Genomic DNA, 26,121 nt, shown 5'->3' with positions numbered 1-26,121 from the left:
CACGTCACCCACCACTGGAACAGGCCACTGTCACATATTTAGGCCCAGGCACCCAGGCAGAGGAGAGAGGTCGCGTAACAGAGAATCTGGCTTCATGTCAGCACAGAATCAGTCTTCATGTCATAGCAGAGAATCAGGCTTCACGTCACCCACCACTGGAACAGGCCACTGTCACACATTTAGGCCCCGGCACCCAGACAGAGGAGAGGTTCATTCAACTTTGGGTTGCCCCGCAATATAATGGTAAAATGAAAATAAAAATAGGATTGAATGAGGAAGTGCCCTGGAGTACAATAATATATTGTTAAGGGGAGGTAGTTAATGTCTAATCTGCACAAGGGATGGACAGGTCCTGTGGGATCCATGCCTGGTTCATTTTTATGAACGTCAGCTTGTCCACATTGGCTGTAGACAGGCGGCTGCGTTTGTCTGTAATGACGCCCCCCCGCCGTGCTGAATACACGTTCAGACAAAACGCTGGCCGCCGGGCAGGCCAGCACCTCCAAGGCATAAAAGGCTAGCTCTGGCCACGTGGACAATTTGGAGACCCAGAAGTTGAATGGGGCCGAACCATCAGTCAGTACGTGGAGGGGTGTGCACAGGTACTGTTCCACCATGTTAGTGAAATGTTGCCTCCTGCTAACACGTTCCGTATCAGGTGGTGGTGCAGTTAGCTGTGGCGTGGTGACAAAACTTTTCCACATCTCTGCCATGCTAACCCTGCCCTCAGAGGAGCTGGCCGTGACACAGCTGCATTGGCGACCTCTTGCTCCTCCTCTGCCTTCGCCTTGGGCTTCTACTGGTTCCCCTGTGACATTTGGGAATGCTCTCAGTAGCGCGTCTACCAACGTGCGCTTGTACTCGCGCATCTTCCTATCACGCTCCAGTGTAGGAAGGAGGTGGGCACATTGTCTTTGTACCGGGGATCCAGCAGGGTGGCAACCCAGTAGTCCGCACACGTTAAAATGTGGGCAACTCTGCTGTCGTTGCGCAGGCACTGCAGCATGTAGTCGCTCATGTGTGCCAGGCTGCCCAGAGGTAAGGACAAGCTGTCCTCTGTGGGAGGCGTATCGTCATCGTCCTGTGTTTTCCGCACCAGTGATGGGCCCGAGCTGCTTTGGGTGCCACCCCGCTGTGAACATGCTTCATCCTCATCCTCCTCCACCTCCTCCTCATACTCGTCCTCCAGTAGTGGGCCCTGTCTGGCCACATTTGTACCTGGCCTCTGGTGTTGCAAAAAACCTCCCTCTGAGTCACTTCGAAGAGACTTCGTGCAGCAGCAGGGTGTGAACGCCGGAAGCGCGAACAGACGGCCCGCACTTTATGCAGCAGCTCTGACATGTCGGGGTAGTTGCGAATTAACTTCTGCACCACCAAATTCAGCACATGCGCCAGGCAAGGGATGTGCGTCAAACCGGCTAGTCCCAGAGCTGCAACGAGATTTTGCCCATTATCGCACACCACCAGGCCGGGCTTGAGGCTCACCGGCAGCAACCACTCGTCGGTCTGTTGTTCTATACCCCGCCACAACTCCTGTGCGGTGTGGGGCCTGTCCCCCAAACATATGAGTTTCAGAACGGCCTGCTGACGTTTACCCCGGGCTGTGCTGAAGTTGGTGGTGAAGGTGTGTGGCTGACTGGATGAGCAGGTGGAAGAAGAGGAGGAGGAAGCTGAGTAGGAGGAGGAGGAGACAGGAGGCAAAGAATGTTGCCCTGCGATCCTTGGCGGCGGAAGGACGTGCGCCAAACAGCTCTCCGCCTGGGGCCCAGCCGCCACTACATTTACCCAGTGTGCAGTTAGGGAGATATAGCGTCCCTGGCCGTGCTTACTGGTCCACGCATCTGTGGTTAGGTGGACCTTGCCACAGATGGCGTTGCGCAGTGCACACTTGATTTTATCGGACACTTGGTTGTGCAGGGAAGGCACGGCTCTCTTGGAGAAGTAGTGGCGGCTGGGAACAACATACTGTGGGACAGCAAGCGACATGAGCTGTTTGAAGCTGTCTGTGTCCACCAGCCTAAATGACAGCATTTCATAGGCCAGTAGTTTAGAAATGCTGGCATTCAGGGCCAGGGATCGAGGGTGGCTAGGTGGGAATTTACGCTTTCTCTCAAATGTTTGTGAGATGGAGAGCTGAACGCTGCCGTGTGACATGGTTGAGATGCTTGGTGACGCAGGTGGTGGTGTTGGTGGTACATCCCATGTTTGCTGGGCGGCAGGTGCCAACGTTCCTCCAGAGGCGGAGGAAGAGGCCGAGGCGGCGGCAGCAGCAGAAGAGGCCGAGGCGGCAGCAGCAGAAGAGGTAGCAGGGGGAGCCTGAGTGACTTCTTTGTTTTTAAGGTGTTTACTCCACTGCAGTTCATGCTTTGCATGCAGGTGCCTGGTCATGCAGGTTGTGCTAAGGTTCAGAACGTTAATGCCTCGCTTCAGGCTCTGATGGCACTTAAAGAAGTGCCATGCCAGGGAACTCCTTGAAGCTGCCTTTGGGGTGCTCGGTCCCAGATGGCGGTGGTCAGTAGCAGGCGGAGTCTCTTGGCGGCGGGTGTTCTGATTTTGCCCACTGCTCCCTCTTTGTCTTTTGCTACGCTGTTGGCTCGGTCTCACCACTGCCTCTTCCTCCGAATCCTGAAAGTCAGTGGCACGACCTTCATTCCATGTGGGGTCTAGGACCTCATCGTCCCCTGCATCGTCTTCCACCCAGTCTTCCTCCCTGACCTCCCTGACCTCCTGTTCAGTCTGCACACTGCAGAAAGACGCAGCAGTTAGCACCTGTGTTTCGTCATCATCAGAGACGTGCTGAGGTGGTATTCCCATGTCCTCATCATCAGGAAACATAAGTGGTTGTGCGTTAGTGCATTCTATCTCTTCCACCCCTGGGGAAGAGCTAGGTGGATGCCCTTGGGAAACCCTGGCAGCAGAGTCTTCAAACAGCATAAGAAACTGCTGCATAACTTGAGGCTCAGACAGTTTCCCTGATATGCATGGGGGTGATCTGACAGACTGATGGGCTTGGTTTTCATGTGCCATCTGTGTGCTTTCTGCAGAAGACTGGGTGGGAGATAATGTGAACGTGCTGGATGCACTGTCGGCCACCCAATTGACTAATGCCTGTACCTGCTCAGGCCTTACCATCCTTAGAACGGCATTGGGCCAGTGGCGTTGCTAGGGCTGGTGTCACCCGGTGCGGTAGAAAATGGTGTCACCCCTTCCCCCCCCCTCCCCGAAGCAAATTTTTTTGCCATATATGGGGGCTATGGTGGTGCTACTGCCATAGGGGGCATCCGTTAGCTCAGCAGACCCCCCCTAGCAGTCAGAGCCTGGTCTCGGGAGGGGCACTTCCAGATTATTTTCTGTCCGCCGCCACAAAACAATGGTGCTTATAGAACAGACTACACAGTGTAGCGGTATACTGTATATTGTGGGGCACAGTGTAGAGGTATACTGTATATTGTGTGGCACAGTGGAGAGGTATACTATATATCGGGGGGCACAGTGTAGCGGTATACTGTATATTGTGGGGCACAGTGTAGAGGTATACTGTATATTGTGTGGCACAGTGTAGCGGTATACTGTACATTGTGGGGCACAGTGTAGCGGTATACTGTACATTGTGGGGCACAGTGTATAGGTATACTGTATATTGTGTGGCACAGTGTAGCGGTATACTGTATATTGTGGGGCACAGTGTAGAGGTATACTGTATATTGTGTGGCACAGTGTAGAGGTATACTGTATATTGTGTGGCACAGTGTAGAGGTATACTGTATATTGTGTGGCACAGTGTAGCGGTATACTGTATATTGTGGGGCACAGTGTAGAGGTATACTGTATATTGTGGGGCACAGTGTAGCGGTATACTGTATAATGTGTGGCACTGTGTAGCGGTATACTGTATATTGTGTGGCACAGTGTAGCGGTATACTGTATATTGTGTGGCACAGTGTAGCGGTATACTGTATATTGTGGGGCACAGTGTAGCGGTATACTGTATATTGTGTGGCACAGTGTAGGCTATATGTGTATAACAAACATATTTCACATAAAAACTTAGTTACTTGGCTTGGCCCTTGGGGATCTCGGACGCCACTTCAACACTTTGGCCGGGGGCTCGGCGGAGTTGATGTGCTTTATCCTAATGAGAAAGATTTCATAATAAGGATTTGGAGAAGGGGCAGAGGGATAGCAGAGCAGAGAGAGGATGGTGCTGCTACTAGGGGGTCATACCATGTGGGAGTAATAAAGCCCACCATAATGCCCCCTCCCCCCCTAGTAGAAATAATTCTCCTTTTAATGTGACAGTGCAAAAAATACCCCCTTGTAATGCCCCCAGTTGAGCTAATGTCCCCATAGTGCCCCCATAATTTCCCAGTATAAAATACCCCTATATAGTGCCCCCAGTGAATTCCCCCATAGTGCTCCTTTCTCCCTTCTTCCTGCTAGTGCCCCCCATAATGTACCAGTATAAAATGCCCCATATATAGTGCCCCTGTAGATGCCCCTCAGTGTCCGGCCTCTGATAGGCTGCCGGCCTAGTGTCCCCCATAATGCCCCCCAATAATGTGCCAGTAAGTGTCCCCATAGATGCCCCCCATCATGTGCCAGTATCAAATGCCTCTCTCCTCCCCCCCACATGTCCCAGTATCATAGTGCCATCTCCCATCCCCCCAATGTGCCAGTATGAAGTGCCTCTCTCCTCCCCCCCACATGTCCCAGTATCATAGTGCCATCTACCCCCCCAATGTGCCAGTATTAAGTGCCTCTCTCCTCCCCCCCACATGTCCCAGTATCATAGTGCCATGCCATCTCCCCCCCCCAAAAGTGCCAGTATCAAGTGCCTCCCCCCCATGTCCCAGTATCATAGTGCCATTCCACCCCCCCCCAAAAGTGCCAGTATAAAGTGCCTCTCTCCCCCCCCCCCATGTCCCAGTATCATAGTGCCATCTCCCCCCCCCATGTGCCAGTATCAGGTGCCAACCCCCCTCCCCCCATGTGCCAGTATCAAGTGCCTCCTGCTCCCCCCATGGCAGTAACAGTCGGGTATTAAAAAAAATAAAATAAACACTTCTACTTACCTCCATGTCAGCGATGCAATGCAGCCTCTTCCTGTGTCCCGCCCTGTATTGTCCATATATGGAGTTAGTGCTTGTGTATTTCAGAAAAGCTTCTGCTGGGATTCGAACCCACAACCTTCTGTACCAGAGGCAAAGCATCTAACAACACGGCCATAAGAACAGCCTTGTTACTGACTGAAAATATATGAGACTTCTACTGTTATAGCTGTACATCTATACACATGACAGCTGCCCTAACACACCCAGCACTGTTATATCTCTATATGACAGCTGTCCCAGCACACTCAGCTCTGCTATATCTCTATAAATGATAGCTGCCCCAGCACACCCAGCTCTGCTACATATGATACACATGACAGCTGCACCAGCACACTTAGCTCTACTATATCTCTATATATGACAGCTGCTCCAGCAAACCCAGCTCTGCTACATCTATACACATGACAGCTGCCCTAACACACCCAGCACTGCTATATCTCTATATGACAGCTGTCCCAGCACACTCAGCTCTGCTATATCTCTATATATGACAGCTGCTCCAGCAAACCCAGCTCTGCTACATCTATACACATGACAGCTGCTTCAACACACCCAGCACTGCTACATCTAATACACATGACAGCTGCACCAGCACACTCAGCTCTACTATATCTCTATATATGACAGCTGCTCCAGCAAACCCAGCTCTGCTACATCTATACACATGACAGCTTCCCTAACAACCCAGCACTGCTATATCTCTATATGACAGCTGTCCCAGCACACTCAGCTCTGCTATATCTCTATAAATGATAGCTGCCCCAGCACACCCAGCTCTGCTACATATGATACACATGACAGCTGCACCAGCACACTCAGCTCTACTATATCTCTAGATATGACAGCTGCTCCAGCAAACCCAGCTCTGCTACATCTATACACATGACAGCTGCCCCAACACACCCAGCACTGCTACATCTAATACACATGACAGCTGCACCAGCACACTCAGCTCTACTATATCTCTATATATGACAGCTGCTCCAGCAAACCCAGCTCTCCTACATCTATATACATGACAGCTGCCCTAACACACCCAGCACTACTATATCTCTATATGACAGCTGTCCCTGCACACTCAGCTCTGCTATATCTCTATATATGATAGCTGCCCTAACACACCCAGCTCTGCTACATTTAATACACATGACAGCTGCACCAGCACACTCAGCTCTACTATATCTCTATATATGACAGCTGCCCCAGCAAACCCAGCTCTGCTACATCTATACACATGACAGCTGCCCAAACACACCCAGCACTGCTACATCTAATACACATATAAAGATATAGTAGAGCTGAGTGTGCTGGTGCAGCTGTCATGTGTATCATATGTAGCAGGGCTGGGTGTGCTGGGGCAGCTATCATTTATAGAGATATAGCAGAGCTGAGTGTGCTGGGACAGCTGTCATATAGAGATATAGCAGTGCTGGGTGTGTTAGGGCAGCCGTCATATGTATAGATGTACAGCTATAACAGTAGAAGTCTCATATATTTTCAGTCAGTAGCAAGGCTGTTCTTATGGCTGTGTGGTTAGATGCTTTGCCTCTGATACAGAAGGTCGTGGGTTCGAATCCCAGCAGAAGCTTTTCTGAAATACACAAGCACTAACTCCATACAGGGCGGGACACAGGAAGAGGCTGCATCGCAGTGCTTTGCCTCTGATACAGAAGGTCGTGGGTTCGAATGGTCCTAGTGGTCCCAGACACATCTTTCTCTCTCCTGAGGACGGCAATACAAATGGTTCGTAAATGCCGGCCCTGCTGGTGTCACCCGGTGCGGTCCGCAACGCCACTGCATTAGGCCCCACCAAATATCCCTGTAAATTCTGGGACCTGAGGTAGTTGGCTGTGGCAGAAATTCTGGGACCACTAGGACGTGTGGCTGTGGCAGAACGGCCACGTCCTCTCCCAGCACCAGAGGGTCCACTAACACCACCACGACCATGTCCGCGTCCCTTACTAGTTGTTTTCCTCATTGTTACTGTTCATAAGAAAAATATTATTCGGGCCAATGTATTGAGTTAAAATTCAGGCCTTTTTTTACAGACACCTAACACTGTCTGGCTATCTATTTAGGTACCGTATTACACTAATACAGGCACACAAGTAATGACAGATTTGGTTGAATATAAATGTGAGGCCTATTTTTTACGCGCTGTGTGACAGATATACCTTTAATCACAGAATTAGACTTGTATCTGCACGGTAGCGTGTGTGTTAAGTTTTTCAGAATGACACTATCAGCACCTTCAATCTAACATATCCTTTTTGGGATAGATTTAAAGTAGGCCTGATATAGCAGAAACTACTAATTTTGAGAATGGCAAATTTGGGAATAGTTTTTCAACCCAGAACAAAAACTGTGCTTTTACGGTCACTAAATATAACTTGACCAGCTAAAACTGTACTGATTTGGAGGAATAGAAATGTGAGGCCTATTTTTTACGCGCTGTGTGACAGATATACCTTTAATCACAGAATTAGACTTGTATCTGCACGGTAGCGTGTGTGTTAAGTTTTTCAGAATGACACTATCAGCACCTTGAATCTAAGATATCCTTTTTGGGATAGATTTAAAGTAGGCCTGATATAGCAGAAACTACTAATTTTGAGAATGGCAAATTTGGGAATAGTTTTTCAACCCAGAACAAAAACTGTGCTTTTACGGTCACTACAAATAACTTGACCAGCTAAAACAGTACTGATTTGGAGGAATATAAATGTCAGGTCTATTTTTTAGGCGCTGGGTGACAGGCTCAACTTGCCCCTGATGTAGTATATGGCCAAAAAATAACCACACTATTGATGGTTAAATGCACTTGGGTGACACAGGCTCAGCCTGCACCTGATGTAGTATATGGCCAAAAAATAACCACACTGTTGATGGTTAAATGCACTTGGGTGACACAGGCTCAGCCTGCACCTGATGTAGTATATGGCCAAAAAATAACCACACTATTGATGGTTAAATGCACTTGGGTGACACAGGCTCAGCCTGCACCTGATGTAGTATATGGCCAAAAAATAACCACACTGTTGATGGTTGAATGCACTTGGGTGACACAGGCTCAGCCTGCACCTGATGTAGGATATAGCAAAAAATAACCACACTATTGATGGTTAAATGCACTTGGTGGTAGCTTGTGCTGGCGCACCACAAGCCACAAAATGGCCGCCGATCACCCCAGAAAAAAGTGATATAAAAACGCTCTGGGCAGCCTAAAAAAAGTGAGCAATTGAATATCAGCACTTCAATGATCCACAGCTGGAGATCGATCACTGAATTAAGTCTTTTGGAGGAGTTAATCTGCCTAATCTCGCCCTAACGTCGCAGCAGCAACCTCTCCCTATGCTTGAATCAGCAGAGTGACGTGCAGCGCTACGTGACCCAAGCTTATATAGAGGCTGGGACACATGCTGCACCGGCCAATCACAACCATGCCAATAGTAGGCAAGGCTGTGATGGCCTCTTGGGGCAAGTAGTATGACGCTTGTTGATTGGCTGCTTTGCAGCCTTTCAAAAAGCGCCAAGAAAGCGCCGAACACGGAACCCGAACCCGGACTTTTACGAAAATGTTCGGGTTCGGGTCCGTGTCACGGACACCCCAAAATTCAGTACGAGCCCGAACTATACAGTTCGGGTTCGCTCATCCCTAGTCAGGAGCAATCCAGGCCTTGTTCATTTTTATCTGAGTCAACCTGTCAGCATTGCCAGTGGACAAGTGGATACGCTTATCTGTTATGATGCCACCAGCAGCACTAAATACACACTCAGACAAAACGCTGGCGGCAGGGCAGGCCAACACCTCCAAGGCGTAGAGCGCAAGTTCGTGCCACGTGTTCAGCTTGGACACCCAGTAGTTGTAAGGCATTGAGGGATCATTTAGGACGCTGACACGGTCTGCTATGTATTCCTTCACCATTTTCCAAAACTTTTCCCTCCTTGTACCACTAGGCCATGCTTCAGGGTGAGGTTGCTGGTGGGGTGTCTTGAAAGTGTCCCATGCCTTGGAGAGTGTTGCCCTGCCTTTGTTGGAACTGATGTGTGTTCCCATTGTCTCCCTTCCCCGGTTGCCTAAGGAAGTACGGACTCTGCCGTACCTTCTGGTATTGCACCATTGTACTCATCCTCTCCACCACAGGAATGAGAGATGAGTTTTCTTTGTAGCGGGGGTCCAGAAGGGTGAACACCCAGTAATCCGTGTTATCTAAAATGCGTACAACACGAGGGTTGCGGGTAAAGCAGCCTAACATGAATTCAGCCATGTGTGCCAGAGTACCAACAGGCAAGAAGTCGACATCAGGATGACTCTCCATCTCCTCTTCCTCCTCCTCCTCCTCTTCTTGGGCCCATCTACACTGAACAGATGGAATTAAAGTTCCATGGGTACTAGCCTCAGTAGCAGAGGCAACAGTCTCTATCTCCTCCTCATCCTCTTCACGGTCCAATTTGTGCTGAGAAGACGAACTGTGGGTGGTCTGAGTATCACCCTGTGAGATGTCCTCCCCCAGTTCCTCGTCTGCCAAATTCAGAGCGTCGTCCTTAATTGTGAGCAGCGATCGTTTGAGTAGACACAGCAGTGAGATGGTTACGCTGATAATAGCATTATCACCACTAACCATCTGTGTGGATTTTTCAAAGTTTTTCAAAACCTCACACAGGTCTGACATCAATGCCCACTCCTCGCTTGTGAATAGTGGCAGTTGACTTGAAAGGCGTTGACCATGTTACAGCTGGTATTCCACTACTGCCTCTGCTGCTCACAAAGCCTGGACAACATATAGAACGTAGAGTTCCAGCGCGTGCTCACGTCGCATAACAGTTGGTGAGCTGGAAGCCACAAGCGCTGCTGCAGCGTTGACAGGCCAGCTGAAGCTGTGGACGACTTGCGGAAATGGGCACACACGCGGCATGCCTTCACTAGTAGCTCTGGGAAATTGGGGTATGTTTTGATAAACCGCTGAACCACTAAGTTTAAGACGTGGGTTAGGCATGGGATGTGTGTCAGGTTGCCGAGCTCCAAAGCCGCCACCAAGTTACGTCCAGTGGCGTCGCCAGGGGGGGGCCAGAGGGGGCCACGGCCCCCCCTACATCATGCTGTGCCCCCCCATGTGCCCCCCCAACTAAAATGCCCCCCTAAGTGAGCCGCCAGCGTCTTCACACAGCATCCGGCTGCAGAGCAGAGTGAGGAGGGGAGAGGGGGCGGGGCATGCACGGCAGTTCCCGATAGGCTCCGCCCACCTCCCAGGCTGGAAAGGCAGTGCAGAGCCAGTAGCCGGAGCATGAATGAACTGAAGATGCAGAACTGAAGTCCAGACTCCAGGCCAGGCAGTGATTCAAGCGACCCAGAGTGAGTGACAGTCCCTGAGTGCAGAGTCCCACCCTGTGTAATTAGGTGAGAGGAGGGGAGAGGCGGCCATTATATTAATAACAAAGAGGGGGACATTATATTAATAATAAAGAGGGGGACATTATATTAATAATAAATAGGGGGCCAATACATTAGTATTAATGTAATGTCCCCCTCCTTGTTATTAATGTATTGGCCCCCTCTTTATTATTAATATAATGGCCCCCTCTTTATTATTAATGTAATGACCCCCTCTTTATTATTAATATAATGCCCCCTCTTTATTATTAATATAATGCCCCCTCTTTATTATTAATGTAATGACCCCCTCTTTATTATTAATATAATAGCCCCCCTCTTTATTATTAATATAATGGCCCCCTCTTTATTATTAATGTAATGGCCCCCTCTTTATTATTAATGTAATGACCCCCTCTTTATTATTAATGTAATAGCCCCCCTCTTTATTATTAATATTATGGCCCCCTCTTTATTATTAATATAATGGCCCCCTCTTTATTATTAATATAATGACCCCCTCTTTATTATTAATATAATGGCCCCCTCTTTATTATTAATGTAATGCCCCCCTCTTTATTATTAATATAATGCCCCCTCTTTATTATTAATGTAATGACCCCCTCTTTATTATTAATGTAATGCCCCCCTCTTTATTATTAATGTAATGCCCCCCTCTTTATTATTAATGTAATGACCCCCTCTTTATTATTAATATAATGCCCCCTCTTTATTATTAATGTAATGACCCCCTCTTTATTATTAATGTAATGCCCCCTCTTTATTATTAATGTAATGACCCCCTCTTTATTATTAATGTAATGCCCCCCTCTTTATTATTAATGTAATGACCCCCTCTTTATTATTAATATAATGCCCCCCTCTTTATTATTAATGTAATGACCCCCTCTTTATTATTAATGTAATGCACCCCTCTTTATTATTAATGTAATGACCCCCTCTTTATTAATAATATAATGCCCCCCTCTTTATTATTAATGTAATGACCCCCTCTTTATTATTAATATAATGCCCCCCTCTTTATTATTAATGTAATGACCCCCTCTTTATTATTAATGTAATGCACCCCTCTTTATTATTAATGTAATGACCCCCTCTTTATTAATAATATAATGACCCCCTCTTTATTATTAATGTAATAACCCCCTCTTTATTATTAATGTAATGACCCCCTCTTTATTATTAATGTAATGGCCCCCTCTTTATTATTAATATAATGGCCCCCTCTTTATTATTAATGTAATGCCCCCCTCTTTATTATTAATATAATGCCCCCTCTTTATTATTAATATAATGCCCCCCTCTTTATTATTAATGTAATGCCCCCCTCTTTATTATTAATGTAATGACCCCCTCTTTATTATTAATGTAATGACCCCCTCTTTATTATTAATGTATTGGCCCCCTCTTTATTATTAATATAATGGCCCCCTCTTTATTATTAATGTAATGCCCCCTCTTTATTATTAATATAATGCCCCCTCTTTATTATTAATGTAATGCCCCCCTCTTTATTATTAATATAATGCCCCCTCTTTATTATTAATATATTGGCCCCCTCTTTATTATTAATATAATGGCCCCCTCTTTATTATTAATGTAATGGCCCCCTCTTTATTATTAATTTAATGTCCCCCTCTTTGTTATTAATATAATGGCCCCCTCTTTATTATTAATATAATAGCCCCCTCTTATTATTAATATAATGGCCCTCTCTTTATTATTAATGTAATGGCCCCCTCTTTAATAACAAAGAGGGGGCCATTATATTAATAATAAAGAGGGGGCCATTATATTAATAATAAAGAGGGGGACATTATATTAATAACAAAGAGGGGGACATTATATTAATAACAAAGAGGGGGCTATTGTGTTATTAACAAAGAGGGGGACATTATAATATACAGGGGAATAATATTATGGGGAATGGGGGACTATCTTTCTGGCTCTAGCACAGTATTGGGGGGCAGCAGGATGAGTTGTTGAGACACCAGGAAGGAGAGGATGAGAGTAAAGTGAGGAACCTAAAAAAATTTCTGTGAAACTCTGCAGAGACGAGAAGCGGCTGAAAGAAAGTATCATTGCGGTCTTATCTCTGAATGAAGATGTCGAGGAGAGTCTACATCACAGGAGACGTCACTGGATGTAACAGGTATGGGGCGATATTATACTGTAATAATAATGTCCATGCACATATCTGTTTCACAGTAGGGTTGGGGGAGGAGATTGAGAATATGGCCCACCCTGCCGCATTCGGCCCCAGACTTCAGGTCACACTGTGCGTGTTCTGAATTCTGGGGGCTTACACCCATCTACTACATTATCTGTACTCAGAGTTATCACTGTGTTATCTGTGGTGTTACATAGGACTGCAGGTGATCTACTACAGTATCTGTTAAAAGGGGCGTGCCTGGGGTGGGGGGGGGGGCACAATTTTTGGCTTGCCCCGAGTACTGGCAACCCACGCTACGCCACTGGGGGAGGGAGAGGCGTGTCCCTTCCCCTTCCTCTGATAGGCTGCCGGCCTAGTGCCTGCAGCCTATCAGAGGCCGGCGCAGGCGGCGCAATGACGTCATCGCGCCGCCTGAGCCTTACAGCGCGGGACACAGAAAGAGTCTGCATCGCATCGCTGACACTGAGGTAAGTATAAGTGGGTTTTTTTGTTAGTTTTTTTACAATAGTGTTACTGGCACATTATGGGGGCTTATTACAATGGGGGGGGACTTAATACTGGCACATGATGGGGGGGACTTAATACTGGCACATGATGATGGGGGGGACTTAATACTGGCACATGATGATGGGGGGACTTAATACTGGCACATGATGATGGGGACTTAATACTGGCACATGATGGGGGGGACTTAAAACTGGCACATGATGATGGGGGGGACTTAATACTGGCACATGATGATGGGGGGACTTAATACTGGCACATGATGGGGGGGACTTAATACTGGCACATGATGATGGGGGAGACTTAATACTGGCACATGATGATGGGGGGACTTAATACTGGCACATGATGATGGGGGGACTTAATACTGGCACATGATGATGGGGGGAATTAATACTGGCACATGATGATGGGGGGGACTTAATGCTGGCACATGATGATGGGGGGACTTAATACTGGCACATGATGGGGGGACTTAATACTGGCACATGATGATGGGGGGGACTTAATACTGGCACATGATGATGGGGGGACTTAATACTGGCACATGATGATGGGGGGGACTTAATACTGGCACATGATGATGGGGACTTAATACTGGCACATGATGGGGGGGACTTAATACTGGCACATGATGATGGGGGGGGACTTAATACTGGCACATGATGATGGGGGGACTTAATACTGGCACATGATGGGGGGACTTAATACTGGCACATGATGATGGGGGGACTTAATACTGGCACATGATGATGGGGGGGACTTAATACTGGCACGTAATGGGGGGGCTTATTACTGGCACGTAATGGGGGGCTTATTACTAGCACGTAATGGGGGGCTTATTACTGGCACATTGGGGGGCTTATTACTGGCACGTGATGGGGGCTTATTTCTGGCACGTGATGGGGGGCTTATTACTGGCACGTGATGGGGGCCTATTATTGGCACATTGGGGGGCTCTTGTTACTGGCAGTGGCACGTTATTGAGGGGGCTTATTATTGGCACATTATTGGTGGGCACTATGGCGGCATCTATTGAGGCCACAAAGAAGGGGTGTTTTATATGGGGGGCTCTGTACAGTAGCATTTTATACTGGGACACATTATGGTGGGTACTATGGAGAAGGGGAGACAGGAGTACTCTGGAGTCATCTACGGGGGGCAGTAAGAAAGGGTATTTTATACTTGCAAATTATGGGGGACACTGAGGGCATCTACTGGGGCACGATATATGGGGCATTTTATACTGGTACATTATGGGGGGCACTAGCAGGAAGGGGGGAGAGGAGCACTATGGAGGCATTTACTGGGGCACTATATAGGGGTATTTTATACTGGCACATTATGAGGGACATTAGCTCAACTGGGGGCATAGGGGGTATGTTTTGCACATTATAAGGAGAATTATTTCTACTGGGGGGCATTATGGTGGGTTTTATTACTCCCCCATGGTATGACCCCCTAGTAGCAGCACCAGCCTCTCCCTGCTCTGCGACCCCACTGCCCCTTCTCCAAATCCTTATTATGAAATCTTTCTCATTAGGATAAAACACAACATCAGCTCCGCCGTGCCCCCGGCCAAGTGTTGAAGTGGCGTCCGAGATCCCCAAGGGCCAAGCCAAGTAACTGTAAGTTTTCATGTGAAATATGTTTATTTTATATATGTACACTCCTGTGAGAGGCGGGGAGGGAGATCTGTGGATGACACTGTTATAGGGAGGGAGATCTGTGGATGACACTGTTATGGAGGGGGAAATGGGGATGACACTGTCATGGGGTGGATCTGTGGATGACACATATAGCATAAGATGCTATATACGGTATGTGGCATCCACAGATCGCCCCCATAGCAGTGTCATCCACAGATCCCCCTCTCTATAAAAGTGTCATCCACAGACAGCTGGACTTTTCTTCCCTGTTGCGGTTTTAGGTATTGGGTAAAGTATTGCAGCATTTCTAAGCGTACTTGTGTAAATGTATCATTGTTATAGCTGCCCCCCCTACTTTTGTCCTGGCCCCCAGTGTGCCCCCCCAAAATTTGAAAGCTAGAGACGCCACTGGTTACGTCCATTGTCAGACACAACCATGCCTGGTTGTAGGTTGAGTGGAGAGAGCCACAGCTCGGTCTGGTCCTTTATACCCTGCCAAAGCTCTGCGGCGGTGTGCTATTTGTCCCCTAAGCAGATCAGCTTCAGCACGGCCTGTTGACGCTTACCGACAGCAGTGCTACACTGCTTCCAGCTAGCGACTGATGGCTGCTGGAGGTGGAGGAGGATGAGGCAAAAGAGGAGGAGAAGTAGGGGTTGGAGCCAGTAACATAGCTGCTTGTGGAGACCCTGATGGATGTAGGGCCCGCAATCCTGGGCGTGGGTAGCACCTGTGCCATCCCAGGGTACGAGTCACTCCCGGCCTCCACCACATTTACCCAGTGTGCGGTCAGGGCAATGCAGCGTCCCTGGCCACCAGCACTTGTCCATGTGTCCGTGGTTAAGTGGTCCGTCCCAGTAACTGCGTTGGTCAGGGCACGGGTGATGTTCTGGGACACATGCTGGTGTAAGGCGGGCACGGCACACCGCGAAAAATAGTGGCGGCTGGGGACTGCGTACCTAGTGACCGTGGCCGACATCAGGCTGCGGAAGGCCTCAGTGTCCACAAGTCTATTTGGCAACATTTCAAGGGCCAGTAATTTTGAAAGTTGGCAATTAAGTGCTATGGCCTGTGGGTGGGTGGGTATTTGCTCTTGCGTTCAAATGACTGTGTTATCCGGACTCATTCATTTCTATGGGCTGTGCACATGAGCAGTGATTTTCACCGCATGCTCTATAGAAGTGAATGGAGTTGCGTAAAAATTGCAAGCATCTGCAAGCAAGTGCGGATGCGGTGCGATTTTCACGCATGGTTGCTAGGAGATGATTGGGATGGGGACCCGATCATTATTATTTTCCCTTATAACATGGTTATAAGGGAAAATAATAGCATTCTTAATACAGAATGTATTCAATATGTGAGAGAGAATCTAAATCGCACATCCTCATTACTATGCTTTTGATATAACAACTGTTTTTATTATCAGCATGATAAAACATGGCTTTTCAGCACTATTATTAATAAATATAACCTTATGCTATGCACTAAAAGGAGGCATTAGTATACAGTTTGATCAAAGAGCATAGGCCCACTTACCACGACAAGGTTGCCTCTTCGAGTGGGGACCTACTCTAACTTTGACGCGGCACTGTGCAGCGACCATCGTGCCCCCGCACCACACCAGCAGGCAACGGGAACCAGCAGCCACACAGCACCCTCACTGTGCGGCAAAGCCACCTAGGCCCTGGGCCCCATCACTCCACCAGCACAGCACAAAAGCAGCAATGGCCACCACCCAGCACCGCATAATATGAACAGGTGCAAAGAGCTCACCTGTTCACAGCCTCTCAGGAACACCAACTGAGAATGCTTAGTAAAATAGGGATGGATCATGTGATGGACCATGTGATGAGCGCAGTGACGTCACCAAAGGTCATTTTCCTCCCAGGTCATCAAAGAAGAAGACAGAAGAGAAGCCGGGCTGCGCGATCAAGTGGATGAGGTAAGTTATTTTGAAGTAAAAAATTTTTTTTAACCCTTCCACCCCTATTTTACTAAGCATTCTGTATTAAGAATGCTATTACTTTCCCTTATAACCATGTTATAAGGGAAAATAATAAAATCTACACAACATCTAACCCAAACCCAAACTTCTGTGAAGAAGTCCGAGTTCGGGTCTGGGTACCAAACATGCCGACTTTTCTCACGCGTGTGCAAAACGCATAAAAAAACGCTTTGCACTCGTGCGTTTTTTCCCGCAACGCACCCGCCCTCACACGCAACGCCCTATCCGGCCCTCACACGCGACGCCTGTGTGAAAGAGGCCTAAATGAAGTTGCCAAACAATACCCCTCTATGACATTGCTCAGCATTCTGCAACTAGTAGCTGAAGTTGTACCACAGAGACATCCTGAATTCCCCGCCACCATAACAAAATGAGCATAGATGTGGTATTAGCTTGGGGTATTGGGGGGGGGAGAGGTTTTATAATAGTATAGTGTTCATAACATCTTTGATTCAACTTAGTTCCTTGAAGGGGCTGATCTTTTCCAAGTATGGTAGGATGTGACAGAGTATATGAATATTTCTAGAAATTTTGGGCATCACCAAGTCATTGAACCCTTAATTGTTTTGTGTTGTACAGAGATTATTTTTACCTCTTATTGATAGGGCACAGCTCTTGCGAATCCAGGTGGCAATAGTTGGTAAAGAAGACACCATGAGCTTTCACAAGTTTAACTGAATTGATATTTACCAGTTTTGGGTAGAAACCATGAGCCTCAGTTTTTTGGGAGGCAATTCTTTTTTAGGACCATCAAAACAACGTATGATATTCAGAAGATTACCGTTTCTGTAACTTGGACAACACAACATTATCACATTACATGGTTTTCCTCAATAAAACAATTCCCTCTGCCTCAAATGAAATGAGATTTGTAAGATTTAAGTAATTTTTACACTGTAATGTACATGACTTAGTGAATAAATCTGATCCTGTAAACCTTATTAGAGACTATGATTGCAAGTAACCTGAACCTTTTATATATTTTCTTATACTTAATACCCAGCTGTTGCAATTGGCCCTACGCACAGCGGGAAGCTGGCAATGGTGAAACTTCTTGACAAAAACATTCTCTTTTTTGAAACAAGAAAATGTAATTCTTCACTGGGATGTTATTGGATTTTGGTTAAGACTAGTCAGTAGCAGCATTCTAAAGGTTTACCTGTTCTACCACCTCCATGACTGCTTAGTGGATGGATGCCCAGATCGCACTTCTATAAGTAGACTGGTGATTAAGTTGCATAGTGGCAAATCTAGGGAAGAAGAAACCAACAAGTGCATCCCACAAGAAAGTCATCAAAATTCCAGAGTAAGAACCCGTTAAGAGTTACCCAAAAGAAACATTTTAGATTGTCAGAAACTCAGTAGAGGGTCTGGGGCTGTATTTAGGAATCAACCCAAAGGTCTGTAATCATTTTTTTGGCCAATGTGGTCTTTAATGGCAAAGCATTAAAAGAAAAAAGGAATAAATGTTGAAAAAGACCAGAAATTTCCTTTTTTCCACCCACTAAATTTTAACATAATTTAGTAAACCGAGTATGGGAAAGAAAACAAAAAGCAATTTATTTGTGGTTAAAATGTTTAGCTTTTTGACGATCGTGGTAAAGAGCTGTAGCATGGCATTTGGCAAAACAAAGGCACATACAGAAAACCATATTGAAGATAAGACCGTATGTGGGGAAAACAAATATGCTTTCTAAGTGTCCAAATTTTTATATGCAAAGCCCTGTGTCCTGTTTAATGTATAAAGGAATGTGAGGAGGAAAGCCAGAAAATAGAAAAAATAATGCAGAATATAGCTTCCATACCAAGCAGAGATGTATGTGAGTATGGAAAATGTATGCGGCTAGAGGGACTTCTCTGTATACTCCAGTACTGTGAGACCATAGAATGTGATATATAATTAAGATTGTCTTCTTGACAGTAAGCATTATCACACTTTTGTTTTGTCTAGGGCAGCAATACTAGACATAGCCATGTTCCACAGAGGATTCAAGGTTAGAACATGTTTATCGGTGGCTTGGAAAACTAGTTAGATTTGGATGAAGCTTGACAGATCCACAGATATTTTAGATTACATTTATGTTTTAGTTTCTATAAATGTTAGTTTGTTTTTAAAACAAAAATTTGTCAAATTATGAACAATCTTGCAGATGTTTCAGAATAAGAATGTGTACCCATATACAATGTCTAGAGTCTTATTAGATAAAATACACACAGTACAGAAAAAAATAATAGATACATACATTTCCTAACTCCACCAACCACCCCACTCACACTGGAGATAGAGGGGGGGGGGAAATCTTATTCCAGAAAAACCTAAACTTCTTCACATAATGGTGATATCCAGGGAGACCAGGCAGCTAGGTATATCATAATATCCTTTATACATACATATGGTGATAGCAATCCATATTATTCCACATATTTTTCCAAACCACAATCGAAGAAATGCTAGTAGACATCCACGACTTAAAGGGACTCTGCAGCTCTATTTAACTGATGATCTATCCTCTGGATCAGTTGTTTGAGAAGGCAACATTGCTCCAGGAGCGGTGCAGTCTTGTCTCTGTTTCATTCAGGCTTAGTGACGTCACAACTAGTATCTCTGGGCGGGGCTAAGTTCTGTACACTAAAATAGGTTTTAGCCCCACCCAGGCCAGTGATACTAGTTGTGGTGTCACTGGGCCTGAGGTAAACAGAGAGAAGGCCTGGAGTGCCGTTGCCTTCTCAAACAGCTGATCTGCAGGGATCCTAGGTGTCGGACCCCCGTCGATCAGATGCTGATGATCTATCCAGAGAAATGGATAGAAAGAATTGCAGAACCCCTTTAAGAATCTTCATCTTGGCAGACATCAAGGCTTTCACTGTGGCACCAGATATGCACTTTGTAACTTTAAAGGGGTTGTGCAAGGATACCCCCCACTTTACTGGACTTGTAAGGGGAAGATTGCTTACCTGCTTTCAGATGCTGGCTCTCCACTCCTTCTCCTCCAGGTCTGCTAAGATCTGCTGGGCTCCCTTGATATAAACATTTGGTTTAACATCGGCACAGCCAATCAGTGGCTGTGGCAGTGACCAGCTCTCCTTACTTCATGACAAATGGTCACATGACTCAAGGGGATCTGGTCTCAGCCACGGCCAGTGATTGACTGTAGTGATATCAAACTGGATATTTTCATCGAGGGAGCCCAGTGGAGCATTGCAGGGTGGGAGAAAAAGGAGCAGGGAGTCTGGGAAGCAGGTAAGTAATCTTCCTTTTCCAGGGTCCGGTAAAGTGGGCTGTTTGCCAAAACCCTGTACCATTCTTGCGCATCTCCTTTAAGGGACATAGTATCTGTTAATATACTTGTATACAAGTAGCAGGACAGAGATGAACTGCTATTAGGGTTGAGCGAACCCGAACTACAAAGTTCGAGTTCTTACCAAACTTTGCGAGTTCGGGTACCCGGACCCGAACCCGGACTTTTTCACTGAAGTTCGGGTTCGGTGTTCGGGTGATTTTATTATTTTCCGGTCTAACATGGTTATGACGGAAAATAATAGCATTCCTAAGACAGAATGCTAAATAAAATGGGCATGGAGGGGTTAAAAATAATTTTAAAAAAACTTCACCTCATCCACTTGATCGCGCAGCATTGATTGCGCAGGTCTTCTTTCTTCAGGACCTGCGAAAGGACCTGCGATGATGTCACTGAACTCACCACGTGGTGAGTGCGGTGACGTCACCGCAGGTGCTGCTGAATGAAGATACAATCTTCTATATTCATTCAGCAGGACATGCTGTGATGTCACCGTGCTGGCCACATGGTGAGCGCGGTGACCTCATCGCAGGTCCTGAAGAAAGAAAACCTGCGCGATCAAGGCTGCGTGATCGAGTGGATGAGGTGAAGTTTTTTTCTATTATTTTTAACCCCTCCATGGACATTTTATTTATCATTCTGTCTTAAGAATGCTATTATTTTCCGTTCTAACCATGTTAAAACGGAAGATAATAAAATCACCCGAACACCGAACCCGAACTTCAGTGAAAAAGTCCGGGTTCGGGTCCGGGTACTCGAACTCGCAAAGTTTGGTACGAACCCGAACTTTGCAGTTCGGGTTCGTTAAACCCTAATAGCAGTTCATCTCTGAAGTGAAGTTCGGGTGCCCATTGACTTTAATGGCGTCCGGGTTCGGAGTCAAGTTCGGCCGAACCCGGCGAACCTGAACTTCCACGGGTTCACTCATCCCTAACAGCTATCTGATAAAGCTCGTTGATTACTGAAGTAACTATTAATACCGGTGACGCTTCGGACATCTCCAAAGAAGATGGATGAGGTCAATAGACATTTTGGCCATTAATCTGAATTCTGAAGATCTTTTATGGATTTAGAATAACAAAAATTGCTGTATAATATAATCTGTGAATAATGTGTGAACAGTCCCAGGAAGCATTATATGAAACATTCTCACAAAGCAATTGTGAAATATCACTTAAATCCTTTTCCCATTTTTTTTGCAGCTCCAAAATGCAAAGTGTAAATACAATATATCAACACTGAGTAAACTTTACCTATCAACTTATTTCTAAAGTGAACCTCAGTAAAGAAAACCAGAATGAGGAAATTCTCAACGTGAAAAAAAAATCAAGAGCATGACTTGATTGTTAATATCTAATGCAGAGTGGGGATTTGGGGAAGTCCGTATTGTTGTTTCAATACCTCAAATGAAATAGACTCCCCCGAAAAAACTTCACTTGAACAATTTTGGTAATATGAGGCAGTGTATTATTACTACTGAAAGATGATGTATATCTTGTAATAACAAAAATGTGTTTCTTAATCTCCTTAAGACCAAATTGTTCCTTATCCAACAAGTCCAACTGTGACATTTTTCCACCATATACGCACAAGCTTTGGATATGTTGACCAAGACAACCTGACCCTTAAAAGCCAGAGGATTGGTGTGTAGCAACTTCACCCAAACCAGAAAATTATCCCCACAACCAAATCTCTTCAGGACCTCCTACAGATATTCCCACTCAATGGAGCCAAAACCCTTTGAGCACCTAAAGAAATAACTAGAGATGAGTGAATCGAAGTTAATGAAGTGGAATTCGATCCGAATTTAAGGAAAAATTTGATTCGCACCAAATCCGAATTTACTCATGCTTCGTGGTAATGAATAGCATTTTTTCCTAAAATGGTTGCTGCACGTGTTAGGACATGGAGCAAAGAACTCTGGTAACGAGGGATCACCCACAATGCCATGCATGCAGCCAATCAGCAGCCAGCCAGCCGTGTGATGTCACAGCCCTATAAATAGCCTCAGCCATCTTGGAGTCAGCCATTTTCCAGTGTATTTAGTGCAGGGAGAGACATCAGCAGGCGCTGACAGTGGTAGAAAAGACTTTAAAACTTGTATTTTGATGTATAGAAGTTCAGAGAAAGGATAGGGAAGAATCATTCCACAGTATTGAAGCAGAACAGGGTTGAGTAGGGGAATTTACAGCATGGGTAATAGAAACAATCCTATTACACCTTGCTGCACTGACTGCGGATCCAAATTGCCATTACAGTATATAGCTCTGTAATTTCAGCAAACCGTTCATGTTATTGGGGTGCAAGTGCTGTTTGATACAGCCATTAACAGGGTTTATTACAAGGAAATATTTCTTTGTCTTATTTGCCCTTGTGCGGTGCAGTTATATGTTCTAATCTAAAGCATTTTTTGGCTTGTATTAGTGGGAAAAAAGGGCTTATTAGCCGTTGTGTGGTGAAGTGAGAAAATTACAGCCCTTTTTGGCTTGTATTAGTGGCAAAAAAATATATATTATTTGCCGTTCAGCGTTGCAGTTATATGTTCTAAAGCCCTTTTTGGCGTCTATTAAAGGAACAAAAATATACACTGCCTGTCCAAAAAAAAAGTCGCCACCAAAAAAAAAAAAGGTCACACACTCTAATATATCATTGGACCGCCTTTAGCTTTGATTACGGCACGCATTCGCTGTAGCATTGTTTTGATAAGCTTCTGCAATGTCACAAGATTTATTTCCATCCAGTGTTGCATTAATTTTTCACCAGGATCTTGCATTGATGATGGTAGAGTCTGACTGTGTGTGCAAAGCCTTCTCCAGCACATCCCAAAGATTCTCAATGGGGTTAAGGTCTGGACTATGTGGTGGCCAATCCATGTGTGAAAATGATGTCTCATGCTCCCTGAACCACTCTTTCACAATTTGAGCCCAAAGAATCCTGGCATTGTCATCTTGGAATATGCCCGTGCCATCAGGGAATAAAAAATCCATTGATGGAATAACCTGGTCATTCAGTATGTTCAGGTAGTCAGCTGGCCTCATTCTTGGAGCAAATACTGTTGCTGAACCTAGACCTGACCAACTGCAGCAACCCCAGATCATAGCACTGCCCCCACAGGCTTGTACAGTAGACACTAGGCATGATGGGTTCATCACTTCATCTGCCTCTCTTCTTACCCTGATGCGCCCATCACTCTGTAACAGGGTAAATCTGGACTCATCAAACCACATGACCGTCTTCCATTGCTTCAGAGTCCAATCTTTATGCTCCCTAGCAAATTGAAGCATTTTTTTCTGGTTTGCCTCACTGATTAGTGGTTTTCTTACAGCTATACAGCTGTTCAGTCCCAATCCCTTGAGTTTCCTTTGCATTGTGCATGTGGAAATGCTCTTACTTTCACTATTAAACATAGCCCTGAGTTCTACTGTTGTTTTTCTTCGATTTCATTTCACCAAACGTCTAAGTGATCGCCGATCACGATCATTCAGGATTTTATTCTCGCCACACTTCTTCCTTGAATACGATGGGTCCCCACTATGCTTCCAGTTTTTAATAATGCGTTGGACAGTTCTTAACTAAATTTTTGTAGTTTCTGCAATCTCCTTAGATATTTTCTCTGCTTGATGCATGCCAATGATTTAACCCTTCTCAAACAGACTAACATCTTTTCCACGACCACGAGATGTGTCTTTTGACATGGCTGTTTAAGAAATGAGAAGAAACTTATTGCACCAGTTGGGGTTAAATAACTTATTGCCAGCTGAAATATAATCGCCCATGCAGTAATTATCCAATAGGAGGCTCATAACTATTTGCTTAGTTAAATCCAGGTGGCGCCTTTTTTTTTTGGACAGGCAGTGTATATTATTTGCTGTTCAGTGGAGCAGTTATATGTTCTAAAGCCCTTTTTGGCGTGTATTAGTGGTACAAAAAAAGTATTTGCCATTGTGTGGTGAAGTGAGAATATTACAGCCCTTTTTGGCATGTATTAGTGGCAAAAAAATCTATATTTGCTGTTTAGCGGAGCAGTTTTATGTTCTAAAGCCCTTTTTGGCGTGTATTAGTGGCACAAAAATATATATTATTTGCCGTTCACCGGTGCAGTTATATATTCTAAAGCCTTTTGTGGCATCTATAAGTGGAAAAAAATAAGGGCTTATTTGCCGTTGTGTGGTGAAGTGAGAATATTACAGCCCTTTTTGGCATGTATTAGTGGCAAAAAAATCTATATTTGCTGTTTAGCGGTGCAGTTTTATGTTCTAAAGCCCTTTTTGGCGTGTATTAGTGGCACAAAAATATATATTATTTGCCGTTCAGCGGTGCAGTTATATGTTCTAAAGCCCTTTTTGGTGTGTATTAGTGGCAAAAAATATATATTATTTGCCGTTCAGCGGTGCAGTTATATGTTCTAAAGCCCTTTTTGGCATGTATTAGTGGCAAAAAATATATATTTGCTGTTCAGTGGTGCAGTTATATGTTCTAAAGCCATTTTTGCCGTGTTAGTAGTGGCAAAAAAATATGTATTTGCCATTCAGAGGTGCAGTTATATGTTCTAAAGCCCTTTTTGGCATGTATTAGTGGAAACAATATATATATATTATTTGCTGTTTAGCGGTGCAGTTATATGTTCTAAAGCCCTTTTTGGTGTGTATTAGTGGCAACAAAAAAATTATATTTACTGTTTAGTGGTGCAGTTATATGTTCTAAAGCCCTTTTTAGCTTGTATTAGTGGCACAAAAATATATATTATTTACTTCAGGGAGATCATGTCAAACTAATCTTATAGATTTTTTTGATTGGGTGACTAAACTAATAGATGGTGGAGGTGCAGTAGACATCGCTTATCTAGACTTTAGTAAGGCTTTTGATACTGTCCCACATAGAAGGCTTATCAATAAATTGCAGTCTTTGGGCTTGGACTCCCATATTGTTGAATGGATTAGGCAGTGGCTGAGGGACAGACAACAGAGGGTGGTAGTCAATGGAGTATATTCAGACCATGGTCCTGTTACCAGTGGGGTACCTCAGGGATCTGTTCTGGGACCCATATTGTTTAAAGGGACTCTGTCACCACTTTCTAACCCCCCCTTTTAAAAGTATTGTTATCTCCATGGCGCCCCTGTGATTACAAAGGTGTTGTTAGAAGATAAATTCGCCGTCTCCTTTTGATAAAAAGAGCTTTTATCTAACCTGTCAATCTTCTTGATAAGGTGCCCAGGGCGTTTCTGTTGGTCTCAAGCTGCCGCCCGCCGCCGTTGGTGCCCAGCTCCTCCCCTGATGCTTTCAGCGCCGCCTGAATGTAATGAAATACGCCTCCGGCTCTCGCTCAGTGCCCCCTCCTCCTTTTCAAAGATCCCGCGCGTGCGCACAGGCCTGTGCCTGATGCGCCCGTGCGGACATTTACAATCAGCCTCATTGAGCGAAGTGCGCATGCGCGCACTTCGCTCAACCTCCTCATCAGACGAGCACTGCAGCCAGCCAGGCTGTGGCTGGCTGCAGTGCTCGTCTGATGAGGAGGTTGAGCGAAGTGCGCGCATGCGCACTTCGCTCAATGAGGCTGATTGTAAATGTCCGCACGGGCGCATCAGGCACAGGCCTGTGCGCACGCGCGGGATCTTTGAAAAGGAGGAGGGGGCACTGAGCGAGAGCCGGAGGCGTATTTCATTACATTCAGGCGGCGCTGAAAGCATCAGGGGAGGAGCTGGGCACCAACGGCGGCGGCGGCGGGCGGCAGCTTGAGACCAACAGAAACGCCCTGGGCACCTTATCAAAAAGATTGACAGGTTAGATAAAAGCTCTTTTTATCAAAAGGAGACGGCGAATTTATCTTCTAACAACACCTTTGTAATCACAGGGGCGCCATGGAGATAACAATACTTTTAAAAGGGGGGGTTAGAAAGTGGTGACAGAGTCCCTTTAATATCTTTATCAGCGAAATTGCAGAAGGCCTCGATGGTAAGGTGTGTCTTTTTGCTGATGACACAAAGATTTGT

Source organism: Bufo bufo, chromosome 5, assembly GCF_905171765.1.
Source record: "Bufo bufo chromosome 5, aBufBuf1.1, whole genome shotgun sequence".
NCBI classification, from domain to species: Eukaryota; Metazoa; Chordata; class Amphibia; order Anura; family Bufonidae; genus Bufo; species Bufo bufo.
The sequence above is the reverse complement of the archived record's forward strand: the minus strand, read 5'-3'. Positions refer to the sequence as shown.